We start from the raw sequence: 7110 nt of genomic DNA, 5'->3' as shown, positions 1-7110 counted from the left end.
AGATATGAAACTCCATCTTTTGTAAAAGATGGCTCCAACATACAAAACCTTAATTTTCCAAGTCTCATGAAAAGCAACTATGTCTTAAAAAAAAAAAAACCAACACTATTTAAATTTGTATTTAAAAAGGCAATAATGTAGCAAGGCTTAATCTGACTGAGCTCTGGTATTTACAGTGTCTTAGCAAATATCATCTTAATATTTTCAAATCTGCATATCTAGTTTTAACCTGGAAAGCTGAAATATGTTTTGAGTAATCCTGCACAGTTTTCAGGAGTGGCCCTTGCCTTTCATTTAGGTTAGCGCTACAATTTTTTATTCGTGCTAGCAGTTTTTATTGTGCACGGTAAGAGGGAAGGTGTCTGCGTTCCGCTCGTCACACGAGATGAACACAGGTGGCCATGTTCACAGTGAATTTTGTAGGACTTTGTAGCCCAAGTATGTCTTAATAATGTATTTCATAAGTGAGTATGCTGGTATTTTCTTATCATTCCAAGCACTGGGATGGTGCAGTTGCTAAAATCCAGCAAAACAACAACAGTATGAAATCAAGGACAAAAGGAAACCAAGAAAACAAGGACAAAACCAAAAGAAACCAAGAATGGATGTAAACAATACCAACCTGTGGAGACAATGTAACAGAAAATGCAGTTGTTTAAAACATTGAGGAAAAGAAAACAAACAAAAAAAATGATAATAAGTTTTCTTAGAAGAAACTAAACTTGCAGATTTTGGAATTAACCTTTGAGAAACAGGGAAAAAGATTGCCCAGGATCCATTTAGGTTAGCTTAGAACAGTGATACAGCTTTCTTCTGAGATACCAACATTTCCAGTTATTCTGTGCACAGAAGCATCCTGTTCAACTATTAGTTTACTAGTCCAGTTGCTATTAATTAGTATGTGTATGGAATTTTTTGACTCAGTAATTTGTTTGGCAGAGGAAGAAGAGAAAAGATCATAAAAACCTAGGATAAAGTGTAGTAAAATGTTCCCCTACATTTTTATTCAATCATTTACAGCTATTCTCTAAAAAAAGTTAACCAAAGCTTCCAGTTCCTGAATTGTTTCAGTAAACTTCGAATTTCTTTACTTTGTCACTTCAGCTGGGTCATAAAACTTTTTTTTTTTCTCCCTGCGTGGTGTTTGTTTGGTGGGGTTACATATGTAGTACTGAGGCACAGGATGTCAATTTTAACCTCACGCATTTAAAGAATAACCCTATGTACAGGCGCATATCACCTGACCGTGCGATGCATCCTTGAACTGTCGGCCACTCACGTATTATTGACTTTTACTTTGCAATAGGTATTACATAAAAGAGAACGAAGCGTGTCTGGTTACTTACCGGTTCACTGCCAGGCGATAGCAGCCACACCAGGCCCTTGGTCCATGTGCTGTATCTGGAGTCTAGTTGGACAATTACAGTGTCAGAAATCACATCGATAATGGTCTGGGTTTCTGTTCAGCAGAAGTTTAGAAGAAAGATGTATTGTATGGCCTGATACTATACGTCTCGGTAAGTGCTGACTGATACAACAACTGCGTAGCAGCCTAGCCTTAAATAACGTTCTCCATTAGTAGATTTTTGTTCCAAACTACTCATTTTCAATGCTTTTTTCCTTTGTTTTAAACGTTATGGGGTTTTGATTTATTTTTTTTTTAGATCAGCATTCCAATTCTTCGAAATGGCGAGTAACAGTGAATTAATTTCTTGTTATATTTTCTTTGTATTATATTGAAATTAATTATTTCAGAAAACAACAATTCCTACAAAAACATCAGAAGACGAGCATGGCTTCATTTTCTTCTCAGTATGGCCCAATATTGGCTTACATATATATATATATATGAAGACTATGCATATACATAAATGCAAAGCCACATGAATTAGTGTGTCTAAATATATTCAAAAAACCATAATGTACTTTTCCTTTTCAGCTGTTACTTTTCACTAGATACCATTGTGAGAGGAGGAGCAACCAAAATAATTATCATTACTTTGTCACTCTATCATTTTTAATGAGACAGCGCTCTGCAGAAATTATCCTGAAGAATGAATCACTTGCTTCTTTTCATAAAAGCGTGCTTTTCATTATGGCACAGATGACTGGGAACGTTTTCCTTTGCTAATTCAGGCATTCATGAAGTTATGACAAACCTCTCCAGATATACTTGGGAGGTGTGCTTAATCCAGAACTACATGGGCAGAAACTATAATTTTTCTCAATGTAAGTGATCCTGACAAAGGGAAAGACAGAAGAAAAATGCAATGAGTTAAAGGTCATAGATAAAATTAAAAGAATAAAGATTTTATGCCTGCTTTGATATATGATGTTCTAAAGAAAACCATGTTTAGTGTGGGGTTTTTTAATTGTATGCATGCACAAAACCTTAATTCTTTAGTAGCTTTTATTTATTTGTTCTCTTAAGCTGTGGTTTCCATACTCAAATATGAAGGTTTCAGAGCCAGATAAAGCTGCTGTTTCTCTGCATTTCCTATCCTTCCTGAGGAGAAATGAGCCCAACTTGCCTCACAGTCAAATAATGGCCAGCAAATAGATTGATTACACCCAGCTTCTTGTCCCACTTATTTCAGAAATGTTTTAATACTGGCCATGTGCCCTTTCGTGTCTTTGATGCCTGCAATTTAAACATCAAACAGTTTTGCTTTTGCTGTATCATCACCACCTTGCATCCTGTGTCGTGTGTAACAAGACTTTCAAGCCCATCATGTGTTGGGTGGATGAAAGTGCTGCTGTAAGAGCATTACTGGGGTGGAGAGGAGCCTCCACAGACATTTACTGTGGATGTGGAAACAATCTCTCTCAGTGGGATGTGGTGTCAGAGTTAGTGGGCATGTGAATGAAAGAGCCGAAATCATGCCTAAGCAGGCAAAAATATTGGTGCTTAGGATCTTTCAGGTGGAGGAATTGGTGTATTGGACACAGTTTGGGTCTCTCTGGCTATAGACATACTAGTCAACTGATGTGTTGAAAACTGAATGCCTATAAAGAATTAGAGAGACCCCTAAAAATGTTTGCCATAAGCCAATTAGCAATCTCTCCACCTGCTCCTGGCCACTGAGTTATTCCCAGTGGAGCTGGTGAGCTACCTAGCTTTGGAGGCCGAGCCCCGAGGGGTACAGTAGGGAATGGTCTGCATCTCCTTGGTCTGGGTGCTGGAGGACAATCACCAGCAGATATAACTCATGACCACAAGCACAGCCTCTGGCTTGGATGTCATGCCTCCAGTCTTGGCTGGTGTAAACAAGGACACAAGCAGCGTTAGGGTAAGCAGCACCAGGTTCATTGGGTTCCCAGACCCACTGCCCGCCTCGTCACGGTGAGCCAAGGCTTGCCTTCAGACCCTGGTGGCTGGCAGTCAAGTTCTCTTTCAAAGTATGTTTGCACGAACCTGTAACTGGCTATCACGGTTATCGGTACAAACGTACAGTTCCTTTTTTAATCTAGTTCATTATTTCATTGGTGTTGTGGGGTAATTGATTTCTTAATGTGTGAGGGGGAAATATCTTTTTATTGGCTGTAAATATGCCACTTTGTAATTTACCTTAACTCTGTGTGACAGAGGAGAACAGAAGACCCTGACTTTGCCTTCTTTTCTTCATGTCACACTTGTTACTTTCCTGAGCCAAGCGAGCAATTTCAGACTTTTCATTCTTGTCACACAAGAGTTTCTCTATACCCCCAATAATTTGTGACAGCTTCCCTTAAAGCTCATTTACCTTCGGAGTTCATTTTCAGGGAGGGAGGTATAACATGTGCAACAAGCACGTAGGAGAATGCACCACCCAGCTGACACATGCTGGTTTCATTTTCTGTATTAATCCTCATCCCATTCCTTCTGTACTGGAACATATTCCTTTTTTTTTCTTATTTTTAGCTGTATGTTCAGTCAGTACGTGTTTGCAATATTGTCTGCATTGGGCCCCAGGCAATTTCTAGTAGCCATCATTTAATTCTAGCATCCTGTGAAGTAGAAGAGTGGTGATTTGTGTTGTTTCGTTTTGTTGGTTCATATTTTTCTGTTTCCCTCCTGCCTTCATTTTTGTTTTTGATTGCTCATCCTGTGAAATGTAACATTGGAAGAATTACAGTTCCTGCTCAGCTGAGTGCTGTGGTTGACACACCTGAGGGACAGGATGCCATCCAGAGGCATCTGGACAAGCTCAAGAAGTGGGCCCACGTCAACCTCACGAGGTTCAACAAGGCCAAGTGCAAGTTCCTGCACCTGGGTCAGGGCAACACCTGATATCAGTGCAGGCTGGGGGATGAAGAGATTGAGAGCAGCCCTGTGGAGAAGGACTTGGGGATACTGGTGGATGAAAAGCTGGTCATGAGCTGGCAACATGCCCTCACAGCCCAGAAAGCCAACCATATCCTGGGCTGCAACAAAAGCAGCGTGGCCAGCAGGTCGAGGGAGGTGATTCTGCCCCTCTACTCCGCTCTTGTGAGACCCCACCTGGAGTACTGCATCCAGCTCTGGAGTCCTCAGCACAAGAATGACATGGCCCTGTTGGAGCGGGTCCAGGGGAGGGCCACGAAGACGATCAGAGGGCTGGAGGACCTCTCCTATGAAGACAGGCTGAGAGAGTTGGGGCTGTCCAGCTGGAGAAGAGAAGGCTCTGGGGAGACCTTATTGTGGCCTTTCAGTACTTAAAGGGGGCCTATAAGAAAGATGGGGACAGACTTTTTAGCAGGACCTGTTGCAATAGGACAAGGAGTAGTGGTTTTAAACTAAAAGAGAGTAGATGACTAGATATAAGGAAGAACTTGTTTACAATGAGGGTGGTGAAACACTGGAACAGGTTGCCCAGAGACGTGGTATATGCCCCATCCCTGGAAACATTCAAGGTCAGGTCGGCTGGGGCTCTGAGCAACCTGATCTAGTTGAAGATGTCCCTGCTCATTGCAGAGGGGTTGGACTAGATGACTTAAAGGTCCTTTCCAACCCAAACTGATCTATGATTCTATAAGTACCAGGGGGAAAGCGTTCCAAGAAAAATTCTGGTAGTCCAGAGCTTCCTGAAAATTTTGCTGCGAGCAATCATGATAGTAATCATGAAGAAAAGGACAAAATGAAATTTGGTGCTGCATTTCAATAGCTTCCTGACTGCCTTGCATGTTGTAACAATGCTGTAAGAAAATAAATACTATCTTTGTTTCATAGGTTCTCAGTTGTCATTGTTTAGAGTTTTAAACATCTTGTTCTAGTCGTCACCCTACTGATGTGTTTAAAAAAATAATGAAGCAACTTATTTTTCACCAAGTTGCCAAGGAGTCCCCACCCCAATGAAGGCAGTGAAATAATACTCGAGAGAGGTGTCAAACTGACTGCTTATGTGTACAGTGTTCATAAAGTTAGACTACTCTTAAGTATGGGAATAACTACATAATTTGTGTGTAGTCCGTAAAAACAGATTACCCTGAAAATTTATAAAAAGTTGATGACTAAAGATTTTTACCAATGGATGCTTAGTTATATCCTAAATAATAATAATAAAAAAAGAACTAATTTTCCTAACATTTCAGCTTCCTGCCTGTCAAAACATGAGACCACTACTTTTGGTGCCCAATAACTAGGCAGCTTCTTGCAAATAGGCATTTGGGTGGAATATCTACTTGGCTGCTCCTAGTGTATAGTCCATGACTGTTCCTCCCTCACACAAGCAATCATCTCCAGCAGGGTCATTAACAAGGCACAACTGCAGATATGTTCTCATCCTCCTGTCACTACATGTATTTACTTGCAGGAGTGGAATATGAATTTCCATTACTGTTGATATGCACTTTGCTGGTAAGTGCATTTTTGAAGGAAAACAGTTCACAAAAACACATAAAGAACCATAGGGAGAGAACCGTAAATGTAGCTGAAAATGCCAAAAGCAGTTATTTTGTTCAATTTCACATTTGTGTTCTACAGAGGACAATAGCACAGCAAGCAATCAGGGCACCGGAGATCTGTGACTGAGTTTGGAAGCTGATGGTACTTCTCTAGCTACACCTGCAGCAGCTATCCTCAAAAAAAACCCAAACTTCTGTAAAAAATTACGTACTAGGAAGCAGTATCTTTCTTCACAAAATGATTATAATTTATCTGTGTCACTGTATCAGCTGAAAAAAACCCCTGCCAGCTCAAGTGTGAAAAGAATTACTGCTGGAAATATATTCTCCAACATCTGGTACTTATGAAGAAAACTTCGTCCCCCTTGATGGAACGGCCTCATGCCTGCTTCTGCTGCATGGTATGTGCTAACCTCTCTGGCACCCAAATTCACCAAAATATGCCTTTTAATGAAGTTTATTATAGCAGAGGCTTACAGCTGGCAAGAACTCTGTGCTTCATTCTATTCTCTTGCAAAGTAGCTCATATATGTAATTAATCTTCCTTCTATTCCGAAAAGTGTTGTATCTGGGGGAGGGGAACGAGGGCACAAGATTAGTTTATGTTTTACTACATATATATACTTTTAAATAATGCTTGGGAGAAATTAAAAGGAATCTTAAAAGCTCTGTTTAGGGATTGCACAAGCCTTCCTGGGATCAACCAGAGCATATTTGCATGGATCTCTTGCTACTCTCGACTAGAAGGGATGCATGGGAAAAATCTTAAAAGCATCAAATTTCTGCCGGGGGAGAGGAGGGGCTCTTTTTTTCCTTTTGCAATAATTGTACTAGTATTATGCATGTTTGTGAAAGAACAAGTGTTGTTCTGGGGGAGAAAAACTCCATCTAAAGATCAGGATGATACCCAAAAATGTAAAATTATTTTTAATCTTGAAATTAGCAATTGAATAGTTCTTATAAGTATAGATTTAGGATGTAAGGAGAAAATAATTTAAGCAGGTACTGCCTCACAGAAGCTACTTTGTTCAACACAAACATCCACTCTACCTATTTGCTGAAGTAAGTGTTTGGGGAGGTTTAGAGTGATATTTTTATTCAGTAACTACAAAAAAGAACATAAAGGTTCCCCTGATATTATTAAGAGGTTAAGTTTGTTTCCCTGGAAAGCAGAAACATGTATTTCCAAGATGTTTGCATGTGTCTGTTGTAAGTTATTCTACAGCAGTCCACCAGAAGATGAAGGCC

This window comes from Nyctibius grandis, chromosome 2 (genome assembly GCF_013368605.1).
Source record: "Nyctibius grandis isolate bNycGra1 chromosome 2, bNycGra1.pri, whole genome shotgun sequence".
NCBI classification, from domain to species: Eukaryota; Metazoa; Chordata; class Aves; order Nyctibiiformes; family Nyctibiidae; genus Nyctibius; species Nyctibius grandis.
The sequence above is the reverse complement of the archived record's forward strand: the minus strand, read 5'-3'. Positions refer to the sequence as shown.